General features: G+C 34.9%; 1 pseudogene across 1 annotated transcript in view; it reads left to right on the top strand.

Moving 5' to 3' along the window:
- Nucleotides 1-20,598, top strand: part of LOC143240317 (receptor-type tyrosine-protein phosphatase S-like) — a 171,755-nt pseudogene that overhangs the window by 40,037 nt on the left and 111,120 nt on the right. Inside the window, exons 8-10 of the transcript XR_013021713.1 lie at nt 4,365-4,535; nt 13,515-13,649; nt 14,642-14,779. The product of XR_013021713.1 is annotated as a receptor-type tyrosine-protein phosphatase S-like (transcript). The remainder of the gene's footprint in view (nt 1-4,364; nt 4,536-13,514; nt 13,650-14,641; nt 14,780-20,598) is intronic.

Here is a 20,598-nt window from a genome sequence, read left to right as displayed (position 1 = left end):
AAACAAGAAAAAAATAAAATAATTGCTTAAGTGGGCAAAAGAAAGAAACCCTAGCAGTCACGTAATAGCTGTAGTGTGAAGGCAGTGAAGGGTGATATAGATGTAAGACATTGTGTGCTTGAGCACTCATATTTTGCTGTCCTAACTTTTATCTCTTTTAATGAACATACTATTTTTACGTGTTTCTTTATGTGAGATTGGAAAACAAAGGTCAAGACTGATAGATAGTGTATTCCCACAGCAATGTGAGTTCTACCTCTTTTCTCACCTCCAAAACCCATGGTACATTTTATATCATATATAATAGCTTATACCCTAGGAATTCTTTTAATTTAAGCAGCAGTCTTAAGTTATTCTTCTTTGAGCTTGTTTTGTTCATTAAAATATTATATATGTATATGTGTGTGTATTCAAAACAATAGGTCTAACAGAATGTGGTATTTCCTGGCTCACAAATTTATCTCATACCAGTCAGTACTTGCTAGCTGGACATTATGAAATTGAATCACAAAATATTTCTTTCCAAACTGTGACCAAGTTAATTATACATGAAGAGATGGTATGCAAATGCACAAGTCCATTACACTAATTCAAAACACATTATAATACAAAATAAAATACAAGGGCAAGCAACTTTCAAGTCAATATGTTTAACTGGTAAGAGATATGTGAAAAATCTTTATTAGATTCTCTTACCAGTTCAGTCTACTCCTCCTCATGTTACACTAAGTGTGATATAAGCTAAACATATAACACCACCAAGTTCTGTTGAAATAAGAAAAAAATGCATAAACTACAAATTTAATCAAATCTCAACTCTGTTGAAAGCTAAGACCTACTATTATCCAAAGCATGCTAAAAGCATGTTTGTTGAAAGTAAATGTTAAATTTATATAAAAGTTAAAAAGAAAATTCACTAGCATTACTGAAAGTAACACCGATAAATTATGAAAAGTATAAATCTAACCTTCTTACAAGTCTGCTTACTTTTAGCAAAACTTGGCTTTAATTCAAAAACACTAACATTAAACAAATTAAGACTTCCTCATAGATCTATGTTCTTTCAGCAGCCTATGCATTTACAGCATACTGGCAAACTATTGCTCCCACGATGTTACCGGTTCAGTGGTTAGGATACTTTACTCACAATTTGTGGGTCAGAGGTTTGAATCCAACTCACCAATCATTCACACCCTGTTAGTCACAAGGGTGTTATAATGGTCATTCCAGCAATTCATTTGCTAAAATAGGAACAACTATTAGAGATAGCCCTCGAGAAGCTTTGCACAAAATTTAAAAAAAACAAAGTTTTAAATGTTATCTTTTTTTGTATGAGAAAAATTGATAAGAACCAGTTTGTAAATTCAAGTGTCATGTGCACTAGATAAAGGGTAAATTTCAATAATGTACTTGAACACATCAGTGTGTCCAAAATGTGAAAAATGAAAAAACACAGAAATTGAAAAAACATTTGCTTGTAAGCTAAGTGGGGTAATAAATCTAATGTATGGTACAGTTATATATCATACTACAAGATAAACTTTCTGTGTGGCCTTTTAGAATATCAATCCAGATTACCAGGTTCACAACCTAATGATCTTATAAAATATTGATCCTGTGCCAATATATTTTCCAACTTTTACAGATATCTCTACGACTTTGTTTAATTTTTGTAGGATGTACATGTAATTTCTTAAATTTATTAGTATCCTTTAAAAAATGTTCAGTCTCAAAATTATAATCAGAGTTGTTAAAGTAACCATTTTTGTTGCTGACATAAATTAAGACTAGAGTGATGGGGGGAAGTTAAAGGGGGTTAATTCAGCTTAAATAATTTTGTTAAGGGGCTGAGAAGGAGGCTATAGAATTTTAATATTTAAGTTAGGCTTAAAAAGAAGAGCAATGCATCTAGTGGGGGCAGAATGGAGAACAGAGAAAATTTTATAACCAGGGAGGATGAAAGAATGATTGCTACTTAACAGGGTTTCATTAATGGAGATGATATCAGTGTATTACAGAGGTCAAAAAGTTCATATTTCTTAAAATAAAGGTCACCTTGGATATTTGTATGTAGAAAAGAAACCATTATACTTACCTGGGGTGGCCTTGGTCCTTCTTGTTTCAATTCAGTGATGTATAGTGTATGGATCTGGGTTTTTGATATCTAGGAAAAACTTGGAAGATTGGACTATTCAGGAAAATACTTTGTATGTCGACTCGAATCGTTTTTTGAGCACCATGGTAGCAACATCAGCTACAAAAGTAGCCAGCTGCTCAAGAAAGGCATCATTGAGACCTCTGGGATTATTTGGAGTAGCCTTCAAGGTTTGTTGTACTCCAGTCCTGTTGACTTTTGGGCTTTGTGATTTCAGGGCTGCTACATAGTCGACATGCTGCACCTGGACTGGATTGGTATTGGTTGCAGGAAGGCTGGGGAAATCACTAGAAGGTTCAGCTGAGGGTGCTGGTTTACCGAGCTTCAAGTTTTTCAGTTCTAATACTTGTTGATATTTGGGGCAGCCATGGTAGGGTGCAGCATGATTACCATTACAGTTGCTGCAAGTGGTTTCCAGATGGGGCTTATGGCAGTTACTTACGTGATGAAGACCTCCACAATGAACACACCGTGGAGAAGCTTTACAAGCAGTACGAGTATGACCAAAACGTTGACAGTTGTAACACAGGAGGACAGCATTCACTTACCAGGTTTTAGCTGTCTCGACAGGGTATTTAGCAAACCAGAGAGTTATACCATTACCAACAAGGCTGTTGGCTATAACTTGATCTTCAAGAGCAAGTTTTACAAGAGGGGCAGGGAGGACGGTCTTTAAAGATTTAATCCTTTCTACACTGAGTGCATAAATATTGGTGGCAACAAGTTCAAGTTTTACTCCATTTGTGGTAATGTCTAAAGGGATGCCACGTACAACCACATAAAACTTATTCTGAGGAGCACCAGGAACATGCATCGAGATTTTGGATCCTTTGAATGGGGATCCGGGTCATGGAGATAATAATTTGGCATAGTGTCTTGGATGAGAATACTTTGACTATACCCTCCTTTGGGAGTCTTCTTATTTCTGTGAATTGAATGTCTGGAAAGGTTTTTAAAATCTCTTGAGCAATGTCGGGCTGGAGGTAAGAAGCTGGAACATCTTCAATGATGATAACAGGGGGAGTTTTAGGATTGGCAGACCTGACTGGGGACTTGTTTGTTGGTGACTGGATGGGTTGACGAGTAGGTGATGTCTCACAGACTTCTGGTGGTTCAGTCTTACTAGGAGTGGAGGGGACTGAGGCTGGATGACGAGGTGATGAAGAAGTGGCCTGGGGCTTGTTAAAGTCTACAGGAATGGGATTGTCCGTGGAAGATAATGACAAGTTTAGACTATGGTCTGCAGAGATTTCTTAGCAGCCAGGTGGCATATACACAGTCTTTGTACCACTGAAAACGGTGGAACAGCTGCATTGTTCGTCTGGAGACGTTTTTACTGCTTCATAGCACTAGTCGAAGTCCTAATAAGGACTGTTTGTCAAGAGTTAAAACAAAGCAAAAGTCACACTACATCTAGGAAGCTAAAGAAGAGACATCTACTTAGCTTGAGTGATCAACAAAGAATCAACATTATCTTATTACCTTTTGTGTAGCTCTTTATACTTTCTATTATACCCCTTTTAACTTTTTTTTTGTAGTATCACACTACTATATGACTTTTATCAGCTTGGTGTTTTGCTCTGCCTTATAACCTTCTATTTTTATTTAATATATTGTTACTTACTTTACAACATATTTATGATGTATTATTCTGTATTACCATTCACTTTGTTTTCCTCTAATGTTCTTAGGGTATTGTTTTGTAATCTGTTGAGTGTTCTGACCAGTTTCTCCATCTTCCATTACCCAAATAAATAAAAATGTACTTGTTTTTTTCAGTTGCTTTGTACAACTTATTCAAGTTGAAGTTTTACTTTGTCAGAATGACATATTTTTTTCTTTCAGTAAAAAATATTACTTAATTGTAATTTGAGTCGTGGTATTCCAAGACTAAATAGATCAATGTTATACATAAAGACACATGTTCAGTTGAAGACGTTATTTGTTTGTTATTTTTTATATTTCAGTGTGGGAACTCAGTATGCAGAATGATGACTAACACTAGAAATCTGTTATATATAGCTGTAATTGTTTCCTCAAAAAATAGATTAGAGAATATTAATAGTTGTCTGCTTGTGGGTGTCCCCTTCCAAAGTTTTTATGAAATTTTACACTGGTTGTGATTGCAGTATAATATTATAATTAATTTATTCCTTAATGTTGTGGCTTATTTTGATACTAGGTTTCTGTATCAATTTATTATTTCCAGATCCATCAGTGCCTTTTCTACCAAACATAACATCAATTAATTGCCCTGTTGGTAAGTTTGGAGTAATATGTGATCAAGAATGTCACTGCAGGGATAATGAAGCCTGTGACAGCTTAAGTGGTACTTGCCCTGGAGAGTGTGAAAATGGATGGGGAGGGTCTTCATGTGATGGTATGTAACAAAAGTTATACAGTCTAGGATAGAGTAGATTCTCTTACCATTTATAAACCTACAAAGACTACTTGTCCACTATTGAAACAGAAATGACATATCAACCAAGTTGTTTTAGAATAGTATAATAATAAAGAATTATAGGCTATTAGTAATCCAAAAATTACACCTGGGAAAACAATTTTATATTGCCTAGTTCTGCTATTTTACCATATTACATATGGTGCAAGGCATTAAATTTACATCTTTCACTGGAACTGTACTTATTATATTCCATTTGTAGTCTCCTGTATAACCCAACTTCTTTATAATTTTTCTCATACATTTCAACTAATTTTGCATTATCAGTGTTAGACTGTTAACATGTACAGTTTTGCTTTTTGGAATTATAATGAGGATTGCAGCATGTTTTAGATCATACTGATATTTCATAAGTACTTTTCATGTTAAATGTGAATCCAAGTAGTTTTAGGTATACTTGACTTTCCATTTTATTTTTGTGCAAAAAATATGATGTTTGAAATACTACTGAAACAATTTTAGATTTTCTTTTGTAAAGTCAGTTTCAAACTGTTAAATAGCAGCATGTTACCTTTGGAAATTCCCATACTTCTTCAGGTGTAATGAAGGCAACAGTATCTGAAGTGGAATCTGACTGTACGGTTGAAGACGTATATGCATGAACTTCATCATTGTGATGATTTGTATGACTGGGACCTCGGTCTGACTGTGTGGATGAGAAAGGTTGTGCATGAACTTCATCATAGTTGGAATAAAGTGGATCTGCTTGACTGAGACCTGGTACTGACTGATCACTCCTCACATTCTTTGGTAATGATGTAGCAGAAGCTGTCACAGGTGAACCTGGTTCTGCCGCATCTTGAGTATTGTTATTGTAATACATTTGTCAGGGCTTCATGCCATCCAGCTGTTTGCCTCAGCAATAAACTATGTTTTAATCGGGCCAAAAAGAGACCAATATTGTGGCTGGGTTTCATGATTTGTGTGTGGAGACAGTGTGATAACATGTACTCCATGGTCCTTTTCATACTTCAGAAGACCAGCAAACAAATGACTTTCATGATTATCATTGACTCGAATGACAGGATGTTCCTTGGAAGAAGACTGTGTGTAACAAAATGTTTCATAACTTTTATGAATAGGTCACTGTTTATCCAACCAGACTCAGACACCAATCCTTAGGATTCTTCATGAGCTCCAGTAAGGAAAATGCATTTGTTGTTTTTCCTAGGAAATAACAGAGCTGGGGACAGTGTATAATGTATTACAGTTGTATAAATGATAGCACAAACTGTCACACGCTCACCTCATTCATGCAGTGTCACTTGGCCCAGTTGTTTCTGGCCTTTACTGCTTACAACCTTTGGAACATTTTGCATTGTGGAGATTTGTCCAGCTTATTCTATCAACAATGTTCTTATCATTTATAGTTGTTTCCAAAAAGAAAATGAATAAAGCAAATGCATGTATCAATGAAGTTGTATCAGTAGAATGGATTGTCTGTACATTAAAACAAGTAAACCAATCCTTTCTGGCCATCTTCGTCAGAGCCAGTTCAAAAGCTAGTTGTCTCATTTTGATACGAGTAAGAATACAAAGCATCATTAATGCAGCTGTTAGGTATTCTGCAATATTTTTTCTTCATTTTCATTGAACACTTGACTTTGAGTGTAGTTGAGTGCCAGTCTGGTATTTGGATTACTGTTGTATTTCTTCAGATATCTTGCAACTAAACTTTTTTATACTCCTTTATTTTGTTGTACTTGTATTGATTTGCCTTTATCAACAGTATTCACTACTTCCAGCATGGTATCATGTGGTACAAGTCCCATGCCAATTTTTCTTTTATGATATTCTGGCATTTTTAAGCTTTTTTGAAACAATAAATTAAAGGTACTAGTGAGAAATTGGACACTTTGTCCCAGTTCTCTCTCAGCTATAATCTCTCACAAAATGTTTAGCAGTTTTTTTGTACTTGGAAGTAATTAAAAAATATTCAGGTATTTTACTAACGTTTGATATGTACTTAGCTTTGTTAGTAGACAACAGTAGTTACTCTGTTATCTTAGTCATGAGAAGACATAGTATACCTCCTGAAAATTAACTTTTAACAGGTGAATAATAACGTCTTGATTGCAACACTTATTTCATGCATGTGATTGCCACATTTCTTCTCATAAAATGGATAATCTAAAGGCATGTGCAATCATATAATCTTTTATTTAATTGGTCAATAAACCTGTGAATTGGAGCAGGTGTCACAGCTTTCCCATATAAATATGCACTGAAAATGTAATTTGAAATTCTGATATGGTATATTACCTCTGCTTGAATAAATAGCTATCCTCATTCAATACTGCCCTTTCTATGCAAATAAAAAAACTTTACTCATGCCACAAGCCTTCTACCTCCCCTCAATTGGAATTCCAATGCATCTCTCATGCAAATTATTATGCATCAACCCTCCATCAAAAAGAGTGTGACATGGGACTCTTTATGTTCAATTCTATAGAATTGTCATTTTTTGTTTGATAGTATTCATGTTAGGTAGTTTTTCTTTTGGTGCTCTTCATTTGAATTGTGATTATAATAGTATAATTTCTTCATTATTATTTTTTATTTGTGTAGAAGACATCCATTGACTTAATTTCCCAGTCTTTATTTTTTTTCTCACACATTTTACATCCAATACTTTTTGTTTGATTTACATATTTCTACAATGAATTCTGAGGTTCAAGTTCCCATTTTGGATGTTATACTTCTAGCACTATATTCACAGGCTAGAGGTAGAGGAGACATGTCATTGGATTTCTCTGTTATCCATTATGAGGTTCAATGATATATGAGTCAACTTTCTTCTCCTGAGCTTGTCATACTAATACTCCTGAACTAGCCAAGTTTCTATGAGCCAATGAAGATTTGATAACCTTTTTAAACTATTGGATTATGCCATATTTTTCCCTGTTCCTCCTGTTGAATGAGCTAGGCCTAATATGACATTTTTGACATGATTTCTCAGGTATGTTATGTTTTATTAAATTTCCCAATTTACCATGATTTTTTCTGTATTACCTCCATTTTGGCTCGTGCTTTAAACACGTGGTTTCACTGTAGTTGGAATTTTCTGGATTATGATGTGCCCTTGCTACAGGTACATTTTCTGCTTCTTTCTATCTCTTTGTATTTATGTACATTTTCGTTGGTGATATGTTTTTGATCATGTATCTGAAAATGTAGCCATTTTCAAGCACCAGAATTCAGTAAAACTTTGACTAGTATTTTTCTTTTATTAATGTTCATTGTTTTGATTCAACTCTATTGCAAGTGATGCCTGACCAGGTATTATTTTGCTGTTCAAATTCACACTATAATTAACCTGTTGCCATCATTCATGCTTCTGTGAGATTATGACAATGTAAGTTATCTTTTAATATATACACTTCTTATTTTTGAGGGGCATGTCTCCTTTTTTTTCTTTATAGATCCTACTCTGTGGTAAGTGGTGCATGTCCAGGTATATTTAAACTAATGAAAGCTTAACACTAAGGCCATAATGACTTAACAGTTATAATTCCATGGCTATGCAAGGCACATTGAAGATGTGGAGGTGTTTCACAATATTATTTGTAGGTTTATTCTCACTATAGAATTGTTCTATAAATTTGTCTATCCTGGACCATACCAACCTATGGACTACATGGGTAAAGCAGAAGGGAATAGCAACCCCTTCCTGCTATACTTTGTATTGAATAAACTGTATGGTTTTCTTTTTACAATAAGGTTTTGTTGTCACCCATTACACTGTCTTAGATGTTGTTGCTCCTCTGGATTGTTAACCCATTTTACTCCCTTTTTTTTTCTAGTGGAGTGTGAGAGTCCTTACTACTTCTCAATTCTAAGGTGCTGGGGTGGTGGAATGATTTAATGAAATGTGAACAAAATATAGAAATAATTATAAAACTATTCAGTTAAGGGAAGGGTGGTGATGTTTTGCTGGTGTTGATGGCATGATATCTTCCAGTATCAAAAAGAAAGGGGAATGAGACATGAAAATTGCAGTTCACCCTTTCCACATGGATGTCAGTTTACAATGGTCAGGCTTTTGGATTGGAGTAGAACCAGTCAACACAAGTTCTCATACATGTATCTCAGATGTTTATATTCATCCCTCATTTATACTCCATCAGTGTTATGGGTCATGATGGAGGTAATTGTAACTTGTCATAGTCCTTTCTCTTCTGTTACCCTTCAGTGCTTCTTATTCCTAGGATGTGAATGCACTTGGGGTGGGTTCTGGTCAATTTCACATCTGAAGGAGATAGTTTATATTATGTAGACATCCCTTTAATACTGGATAATCTGAGAGTTTGGCATGCTGGGACAGATAGTTAGGGTGCTCAACTCATAATCTGAGGATTGCAGGTTCGAATTCCAGTCACATCAAACATGCTTGCCCTTTCAGTTGTTGGGGCATTATGATGTGATGATTAATCCCATTTTTTTGGTAAAAGAGTAGCCCAAGAATTGGCATTGGGTGGTGATGACTAGCTGCTTTTCCTCTGGCCATACACTACTGAAGTAGGAATGGCTAATGGAGATAGCCTTTGTGTAGCTTTGCATGAAATTAAAAAAAATGAAACAGCATATCACATTCACATGTGCTCTGTTCATGAGTCAGAGGAGGGGTACTAGATTACCTCCAGTCTCATGAACTTGAGGTGAAGACAGCATGATTCTCTTTCCCATCCCTGCCAGATGACTAGGTTTTGGATTGTAATTGATTTACCAGTGGTATGAACCTTGTCATATCCCTGTGTTGATGTTATTTTCTAGCAACATGGGCTTGGATGCAGTTCATTTGCTATGTACAGTCTGTTTTGCCCTAGTCACTGTATCCTTAGGGGCACATCCCTTTCATTTATATTTTCTGGGATTGAGTTTCATAAATATTGCATAGTTCAGATCACTTTCTGACCAGAGTTCTCTCCCAGTTGGATGTGCTTTTTTGTTTCTGCCCATATATGCTATATCTTTATACAAAAGTATTGCAATTCCACACATCAGATCTTGGAATCTGACTGTCTCATTCCAAAGAGTGACCTTCAGAAACTTTTATAGTAATGCACCATACCAAACGTTATAATTTTCCTAAATTGTAAGTGTATTTCTGATAGCTACTTACTTCCACTCACACTGTATCCCCACTGAAAACCAGTGCTTCAGCCTTCAGCCAACACCTGAAGTTATAGTTTTGCAGAATTAAATAGAAGGAGTCAGGTGCATCATGAAAGTATGTCTCACTCTCATAGGAGAAGGGTTGACAATAATTTGCTTGAGATATGCATTAGAATTCATCAATTTCAATGGAGAGTACATAGGAGGCTTGTGGTATGAATAAAAAAGGTTGTGCATATTGAGGACAGCATTAAACGAGAATAGCTATTTATGTGAGAAGAGATAAGTACCTACTGGAAATAGATATTTAGTGTAGGAATATTATAACATTAGATCTAGACTACATGATTGTGAGTTTAGCCATGAAGGGCATATAGTAATGATTTTTATAGTGAAGCTATCACGTCATGTATAATTACAAATTACAGAATAGAAATGAAATAATTTATCTTGTCAGTTAGTTTCTAAAGTAACTGAACCGGTTCTTGTGGACTTTGAAAAAAAGAGACAATTATTTAAAGCTCTAGATACAACTGTAATAACCAACAGTGTAACAAACATTTGTATACACTTTTGATTTGGTTTAATATATTACTTTAAAACATGTTGATTGTATTGCTGTTTGTTTATTGTTGAAATTTAACATAATATAATGTTTGGGGATGACAAAGGACTTATTGGTCCATCTCAGCTGCTCCACCATCTAAGCTAATGTAAAACTGTTGAATAACTAAAAATAAATTTAAAGCCAGTCCTTGCCATTCATATATCTATCAAATTTACTGCCTCCACAACATTCAAAGGCAACCCATTCTACAGGGCAACCACCCTGTTTGAAAAATAAGATTGCCTTAGCTGAAGATAGTTTCTACCTTGCCAAAATCTATATTTCTATTCCCTAATTTTTTAGTTCTCCTGTTAAATATGAAAAATGCTGATGCATCAACATTATCAATTCCTTTTACCATCTCAAACCCTTCAATCAGATCCACTCTAAATATCCTTTTTTAAAATAAAACATTTTTAAGGATCTTAATCTCTCCTCATATGACAACCTCTCCATCCAGGTGCCATTTTATTAATGTTCTTCTGAACCCTTTCCACCAATTCAGTTTCTTCCCTATAGAAAGGAGCCCAGGACTGAACACATACTCCAAAAGTGGCCCAGCCAGTTTCCTGTACAATTAAATTATGATGTCTTTAGACTTGTATTCTGTGTTTTTGTAAATACAACTAGATACAACTTAAAGTCATGTTTGCACTACCACTAGCAACAGCATACTGCTTGGATGGCCTAAGAAACTGATCAACCATTACACCAAGTCATTTTCTTTTATATGCTGTTAAAAGTATTCCAATCTAAATTATAATGTCCTATGTGCAGCATTTTGCATTTATCATGATTAAAACCCATTTGCCATTTATTTGCCCAGCTCACTAAGTGATTTAACTTCTTTGGTAAAGCAGCAACATCCTTTTCACAGCCAACAACACTTAAAACTTTGATATCATCAGCAACTTTAGGTGATTTACTGAAATTCCTTCATCTATGTCATTAATGTAAATCAAAAAAAGCAAGGGTGCCAAGACTGAGCCCCAAGGAACACTATTTACAACATTCATCCAGTTTGACTGAACTCTATTTATAACAACCCTCTACTTTCTACCATCAAGCCACTCTTCTATCCAATAAGTTAACTCCTGCACCTTCAGAGATAAGTTTCTTCACAAGCCTTTTATGTGGCATTTTGTCAGACGTTTCCTGAAAATCCAGATATACCAAATCTACACATATAACCTCATCTGTATATGCTGTAACATTTTCAAACATATTGAAAGATCTGTTAGGCAAGATTTTAATTTTTAACCATGTTAAATGACATTGCAAAATATCTTTTATCAGACTTTTCAAAATTTTTCCCACAACTGATGTAATATTAATGGGCAATAATTACTAGACAAGTATTATATACCTTGAAGATAGATAGGACATAAATTTCCAGTCTGTTAGTACTAGTCCACCATTCAAGGACTTACAAAAAATTGTGACAAGTGCCTCACATATCCTATCCTTGACCTCCTTTAAAACCCTTGGAGAAATGTTATGTAGACCAGGAACCTTATAATTCTTTAAACTTCCCAGTTTTTTTTTAATAACTTCAGAATTTGTCTTGTTCAAAGTAGTTTTCATATAAATTGCTCAAAATGATGAATACTGCTTAAGTCTTCATAAGTAAAATCTAATGAAAAATCAGAATTTAATAAAATCTAGTCATTTCATGATTATCATATATTAGCTTTCCCCTATCATTTCTCAAGGGTCCTATCTCAATCCCAACAATGTCTTTACCTCTGATGCACTTTGAAAAATCCTTACAGTTAATGTTTACATTTTTTGACAATCTTTTCTCATAAATCCTTTTTTTAATGCCCTAATTTCCTGTTTGATCAACTTTCTTGATCTTTTTATAATCTGCTAAACCTCTTGTCATACAAATGAATTTAAATTTCTCAAATTTTTTATCCATTTCTTTGATTTTATCTAAATCTACTATAATACTAGTCAATTAATTATGGAAATATCTATATGTCTTCAAATTTCCCAATATTTTTGTGGGAATGCTAAATGAATGGGTGTAAAAGATTAAAATGTTCAAAAAATATTATGTTTATATGATTGAAAAAACTATTTTATATTTTAATACAGATAATTTACCATTAATAAATTTATCACTCAAAATTTTTATATAAATCTTTTTTTTTACTTTATTAGTATTCTAATCGAGGAGAGGAAATGTGAGAGAAAACTTTAATATCAGGCTTTTAATAAAGCCTTAAAATGAAATTTCAAGCCAAAAACCTAAAATTGTACTGGAATAGAATATTATCAAAGACTAGTAGAAAACTATAGAAATTGTGAAGAATATAATATAGAGCACATATAGTATACACTTTTACTTGTACAGAATTGAGGATAGACAAGTGCAAAAAAATACTAATTTAAACTTAAAACTGGAAAACTTAACATAAAAGTGCTAGGTGTGTGCACTTAGCAATTATACTTTATAGAGTTTTATTAATCTACTAAGACTTTAAGGTTGGCTACATTTTTCCACAAAAGCCTGCAAAAAAGTTAAAATGTGTAAATCTAATGTTTCTCAAATCATAAGCATAATTTTAGAAACATTTCTTCATATAATACATAATAATATATTGCATCAAGCACTTATTTTCATGCAAATCATTATTAATGTTTACATTGCCAGTTAACTTTGAATTATTTACACAAACCTGTTTCATTTGTTAATACAGTGAAACTGAATTTCGACTTATGAATTTTCAGCATTGAAGACTTACATCAGATTGGTGGTATATATGCAGGACTGTTTTTTTTAATTAAATGAGCAGTTTTATTTCAAATGAATAATATACCAAGTGTATTCTAATTTAATTTTTTTCAGGTATTAAAGTCAAGGAGTTTATAGAACTTATTCTGTAACTATGTAATGTAAATTTTGTCTACTTATAATAAATATTTGTAAATTTCACATATGAATGAAATATGCAATAATAAGAAACTTTCTTTTCATATTAAAAATGCTTAAATACTTATACAAAGAAAATATATCTTGAATTTTGTAATTTGTTTATAATTTTTGATATAATTTTTATACAGGAAATGATTTTTTGGTTAACACAGAAAATATTTCTTATTTTTTTTATATTTATAACTACAGTACAAAGAAACATTAAGTTACTCAAGAACAACTTACTTTCTTCCAGAATGTGTAGAAGGACGGTTTGGAGATCACTGTGACAACACATGTCATTGTGAAGGAGGACATATAAATTGTGACAAGAATGGATTTTGTGTTCGAGGTTGTATGGCTGGGTGGACTGGATTTACTTGTCAGCAGGGTTAGTGTCTAGGCAAAGAATAATAATTATATCATTTCCTCTTTTAAGCTGTTTTTAACTTTTATTGATATACATGAAATAAATAAATAAATCAAATACACTTTTATCTATTAACACATTACAACTTGGGGTAATTTATGTATTTCTGATTAAAAACTAAATTTTTTAAATCTCATTATAAACTAATATTTAGTTTCCATAACACAGAAGTTTTTCTTAACTACAAGTAAATTTATATTCATTAAAACATATAATTTTAGTTGCTTCAGTTTTCTAATTTTGGATTAAAATAACATTCTCCAAATATTTTTGTTTATGACTAATTATCTTACCAAGAAAATACATAGAATATTTCAATTAATCTGTTTTAAGCAAAGTGTTTTTTAATTCAACAACTTTTCAGTCAAATGTGAAAATGTTTGAACAATGACAGTGCATCATTTATTTATCGTGTATGTTAAACACAGATTCTGAAACAAAACAATCCAACTTTATGCAATCTAAATTAAGCTATCTAGAAACAGCAATGAATCTAACCACAAATTTAGCTTGATTAACTTAAAATTGTATATTGTAAATTAAATATTTAAAAACATTAGAGCTGATATAAATTAGAATTAAATACAGTAAACAATATATCTAAAAAAATATTGTAAATGTAGGGCATTAAATGGTTTATTATAAGTAAGGCACCCACAGATATTGGACCTCAGTGAATGAGAATTAACTTCCTTAGCAAATTATTTAAAATTAGACATGAAAATAACAAAACATTGAAGATCTAATGCTTGAAAATAATCTCTTGCACACTAAAATTGTAGCACATTAGATTTACAGGGTCTGTTTTGCTGTTGTTATTTATTATGGATAATCCCAAACATATTTTGAAATATATGGATTTGCTCGTCATTGTTTTCACAGTGTTAAGGTTCATGTGAAAAAACTGCTGAAATATATGTTTAAAATTCAAATTTCTAAACTTCATCATTTAGAATGTAACCTGGGAAGATTTGGACCAAACTGTGCATACTCTTGCCACTGTAACAATGGTGCTAAATTTTGTGACACTGTCACTGGAAACTGCAAAGGAGACTGTGAAGCAGGATATAAAGGCAAAAACTGTCAAACACGTAAGTATATATCAATATAATTTAACTTTAAAGAACAAAGACTATTATCACATTTGCCCAGAGGAGGTTTGCTGAAGTCAAAGTTACCAGAATATGTGTTTTGAGCTTACCTATAGCCCCTGCACCCAACAAAAAGTGCTTACTGCAATAGCTGGTTCACTTCTTTAATACTATAGTGTGTATACCCATAACTTGCAAAATACAAGAATACAACCCCTCAATGTTTTGTCTAGCCTATCTCAACCTCCTAAGTGGGAACAAGTTAGTATCACCCATGAATTTATTAAAAGATAAATTTAACTTTGTTCTTGTGGTACCTCAAACAAGCATGCAAATTGCTGTGTGATCTTTCTGTTTTGACAATTAAGGATTTTTTTTCAAACTGTGAAACATTTAAGAAAATAAATGTTTACAGTTCATTGATTTTTATATTTTGTTGGCATTTTTTGCTACATAGATATCTAATCATTGGAAAATATTTGCCATCATCATTAGTAATCAGATATGAACTTTGATGTAGGTATCAATTTAGATTATGAATATAATAAATTTGATAAACAAAAAAGAGACTTATGTGTGAGAATAAAATCATGCCTTTTTTTGTTTTAAGGAAGCTTTAAAATGTTTGCAAAATCTTAAACCCTTTCAAAAAGTTGTCTTTCTTTCATGAAGAGTATGTCATAACTACATGTTTCTACCTTTATACTCCCTTCATGTGGATTACTCTATGTTGTGAGGGAACCTTCCAGAGAAAGTTATGTACTCTCAGTTTAACTTCCTCTGGGATCTGAATATCAACCCACATATAGGATAGGATCCTAGTTGTTGAGGGGTCCACCCCAACAACATTTTGGTCTTGAATTCCTGTAGATTGGCAGATTTGGGGTGCTCCTCCAGTGTCAATTGGCTGGTTGTGTTGGATTAGGGTCAACTGAGTACCAGTATTGGACATTCTCAATTAGTGTTGTGGACATTGTGTCTGATATTGCTGTTTGGTTATTTTGCTCATGAATCCCTGGCGTTACTGTAGTGTTCTTGCTTGGTAATATAGTGTATCCCCTCACAGGGCCTCATAGTGGATGGGGTCAGAGGATACTGAATTTTTCTTCTCCTATGTTATGGATCTCCCAATTCCCAATTAAATACAGCTTACTGATAAACTACCACATCTTGAAGATTTTGAACAGCAGTCTTCAACTTCTTCAACATCTGTACCTCATTTTCTCATACTACAATCTTTAACAGACAAATTGTTTGGGCAAATGTCTCCTTTTTTAATTCAAAAGAGACTAAAGGGGCTTCCTGATTCTCCTAAGTCAGTCAAGAAACTATATTCTAGGGACATCTTGGTGAAAACACCCACCCCAAAACACAGTGAGTACCTCTTGCATTCAAAAGCCATTGAGGGTACTCCACATGAATTTGTCATGAGGAGTTATTGTTGAGAGGAATTTGAAGAACATCCAAAATCAGAGGTTCTTGCTGGTTTCTCCATCCAAGAAGTTTCTAAAGGGACTTGTATTTCCACTTGCTACGACAGATTTATGGTACTTACCAATGTTCAAATTTTGACATTTACATCACCACATCCTCCTGTTACTGTCAAGGCAGCTAATCTTAATTATAAGAAAACTATATGTTTCCAGTGTCAGTGGTTTGGTTACTTGAAGACATCATGTCATGGTTCCTTCACATGTGCTCATTGCAGTGGCAAGGACCATGATGCCTACAAGTGTGAACTTGGACCTTCATTATGTTAATTGTAATAGCTCTCACTCTTCATACTTTTGTTCTTGTCCCAGGAGGGTGGAGGAAAGAGTAGTACAGCATTTGAAAATGTTTCACAACATTTCTTATCATGAAGCTTGAAAGTTTTGTCTTCATCTTCAATTCAGACACATGCTGCTTCACTACATTCCACTATTTCAGTGGGAGTGCAGACAGATCTTTCTATGCCTTGTACAGGGTCGTTTTTAAACCACAGTCAGTTTTTTGCCCTTTTTGGATAAATGTATTGATGAGTCTGCATCTACTCCTGTCTCTGTTCCCACCAGTGATAACTCAAGTCCACTTCCTTCAGCCCCAGCTTCTGGCTTATGGTGAGGTCCATCTTTTTCTGCCACAAACAGTTATTTGTTCTTGACCTCAGTCTCTGGAATCTACATGTATTGACAGAGATCTGTTCACTTGATCCTGGGCAGAATCTATGGAGGTCTATAAACCTCCTTCTAAAAAGAAAAAATGGTGTGGTCATAAACTGAAGGGTTCTCCACCCAGTTCTTCTTTACCTAGATAAAAAATGGCTACATTGATACAGTGGAACTGTCGAGGTTTCCATTCTAATCTAGATTACATTAAGGCTTTGATTGATTACTATCTTCCTGTGTGCCTTTCCTTACAGAAAATATTTATGAAAACTATCTATACAGTCACTTTATGGTAGTTTTCTTTATACCATAATGACAGGTTATGTGTTTGACGAATGTGCGGAGGGGTGGCAATTTTGGTTGACCAGTATGTGCCCACCATGTCTTTGTCACTTGATACACTGTTGGAGGTTGTTGCTATCTGTGTTTCTTGGGGTCATACCATCACTGTTTGTTCTCTCTACTTGTCTCTTGGAGAGACCTATGATCAGTCAGACCTTGATGATCTCTGAACAGTTGCTGTCTACCTTTTTAATCCTGTGGGATTTTAATGGACATAATACCCTTTGAGGTGGTGTTAATATTGATGGAAGGGGTTGTTCTGTAGAGAGTATGCTCTTTGATCACAACTTTTCTCTCTTAAGTACTGGTTCTTATACTTTTTCATGCACTTAGTCAGTCTTTTATTGCTATTCATCTCTCTATCTGCTTCCCTTCACTTTTCGTGAAGGGCTGACAGTGATTATTTTCTTATCATTTTGAGGGAGACTGGCCTTGGTTAATGCCACCCAACCCACATCCATCAATGGAAACTAGACCAGGCAATTTCTTTTGGAACTTGATCCTGCTGTCATTTGTATGCCATCAGTAGATGACTGCATGTCATCAATGATTGATCATATTGTCCAGGATGCTGCTCAATCTATTCCTAACCCTTCAGCATGTTTCTCATGGTATCTTCATCCATGGTAGAGTCCTGCCTGCCAGCGAAGTATTCTTTCTTTATTATAGATCCCCAAATAAAAATTTAAATAAAATAGTAAAAAAACAATCCATAGATAAATGACCACATCTTGAAGATTCTGATGAGCAATCTTCAACCTCTATAATACCTGTACCTCATTTTCTTATACTACATACTCTTTCAGACAAATATTTAGGGCAAATGTCTCCCTTTTTTATTCAGAAGAGACAAGAGGGACTTGCTGGCTCTCCAAAGTCAGCAAAGAAGCTTTGATCTGGTGACATTGGTGGAATCATCCACATCTCAACACAATGAACTCCTCTTGCATTCTAAATGATTGGGGATATACCTATTGAGGTTACACCTCATGTTACTTTGAATTCATCATGAGGAATTATTGTTGAGAGGGTTTTGAAGAACATCTACAAAGTCAGAGATCCTTGCTGATTTCTCCACCCAAGGAGTTTCTGCAGTGAGGTGCATCTTCACTTGCAAAGATGGAATTATGATGATGACTGATATCCTAATTTTAACATTTACATCACCACATCCACCTGCCACCATCAAGGCAGGTTATCTTAATTGCCAGGTACAGCCATATATTCCACACCCACTCATATGTTTCTAATGTCATCAGATTGGTCACTGAAAGACATCATGTCGTGATTCCTTGGTGTGTGCTCATTGCAGTGGCGAGGATCATGATGCCTATGAGTGTGAAATGGACCCTCATTGCATCAATTACAATGGCTCTCACCAATCCTACTTTTGTTCTTGTGCTAAATGGTTGGAAGTAAAATAGGTGTAGCATTTGAAAACTATTGAAAACAATTCTTGCCTGAGGCTTGAAAGTTGCTGTCCACCATTTTACCTCGAACATGTCCTGTTGCACTTTGTTCCACTACTACAGTGGGAGTGCAGTCGGATTTCTCCATGACTCTGAAAGAATCATTCTCAAACCATATGAAAAGTTTTTTGACCACCATGGTTAAGAAAGTTGATAAATCAATGTCAACATTCATCTCTGTCCCTAACATTCTTTCCAGCAAACCCCAAGGTCCACTTCCTTTGGTTCCAGGTACGGGCATTTCCTCAGGTACATCTTCTTTTTCAGCCCCAAGATGCAAAATGATCAGAGACCTGCCAAATCAACCCAGGGCAGGATACATAGTGATTGATAGACCTCCCTTGAATAAAGAAAATAAAGAAAACAGACGTGGTTGAAAACAGAAGGTCTCTCCATTCAGTTCATTTACACATAAGTAAAAATGGCCACTTTGATACAGTGGAACTTTCATGGTTTACTTTCTAATCTGGATGACATCAAAGCACTGATTGATTCTTACCATCCTGTATGTCTTTCCTTACAAGAAACAGTTCTGAAACCTGCCATTACAGTCAGTTTTTTGCAGTTTTCATTGTCCAAAAATGACAGTTTGTGTGATAGCTAGTTCATTGAGGATGGCACTGTTGATAGATCAGCATGGCCCACCCTGTCTTTGCCACTTGACACACCCTTGGAGGCTGTAGTCATCCATGTTTCCTGGGGTTGTACCATCACTGTCTGTTTTTCTATCTGTCACCTGAAGAGACCTGTAGTCAATCAGACTTTGATGTCCTCATTGAATAGTTACCATCTCCCTTTTTAATCCTGGGGGACTTTAATGGACATATTTCTTTCTGGGGAGATGCTGATATTGAGGGGAGGAGTTGATCTTTAGAGCATATGCTCTAAGATCACAACCTTTCTCTCTTCAATACTGGTTCTTATACTTATTTTTATGCATCTAATCAGTCTTTTACTGCTATTTATCTCTCAATTTGCTTCCCTTCTCTATTCTCCCACTTTTCATGTAGGATTGACAGTAACTCACAAGGCAGTGATCATTTTCTTATCATTTTGAGAGAGAATGGCCATGGTTGATGCCACCTGACTCGCTTGCCCTGGGGTTAGCTGAATCAAACCAACGAACCCTCTTGCACTGCTCTCATGGAACTTGATCCTGCCATCATATGTAAGCCATCGATAAATGGCTATGTGGCAGCAGTGTCTGACTGTATCATCCAGGCAGCTGCTCACTGTATTCCTAAAACCTTGACACATTTTCCATCATCAGTATCCTCATCTGTGGTGGAATCCTGCCTGCCACATGATATTGAAGGCTCAAATATGGGCCTGTGATACCTTTCTTAGATATCCCACACTCTCAAACTGCATCTCTTTCCAGCAGGCCTGTGCACATGCTTGGCAGGTAAGATGTCAAAGCCAGAAGGAATCTTGGATTAAATTCACAACTGGCATCTCTTCTACCATCAGTTCCAAAGTCATATGAGACAACATTTGAAAGGTCAGTGGGCAGTATAACTCTGTCCCCTTTTGATCTTGCTCTCTGATGGCCAGGAAGTAGATGATGTTCAGATCATTGCCGATTCTCTCAGTGAAAGCTGTTGCCAGATATCTATCACTTCTACTTCAACCTCCACCTTCTTCTCTGTCAAGACTTGGGCAGAGCAATCACCTCTTTCCTTTTGGGCTGATCATCTATATGACTATAATCGCTCCTATACACTGGTAGATCTCAAACTGGCCCTTCATCAGTCTGACAGTATATTGGTCAGACCTGATGATATACACTATGAGATGCCACACCATCTATCTACTGCTTCTCTTGCTATTTTTCTGCTTGTTTTTAACCAGATCTGACAGG

Source organism: Tachypleus tridentatus, chromosome 2 (assembly GCF_004210375.1).
Source record: "Tachypleus tridentatus isolate NWPU-2018 chromosome 2, ASM421037v1, whole genome shotgun sequence".
Classification (NCBI taxonomy): domain Eukaryota; kingdom Metazoa; phylum Arthropoda; class Merostomata; order Xiphosura; family Limulidae; genus Tachypleus; species Tachypleus tridentatus.
This window is presented reverse-complemented; position numbering and strand designations above follow the sequence as displayed.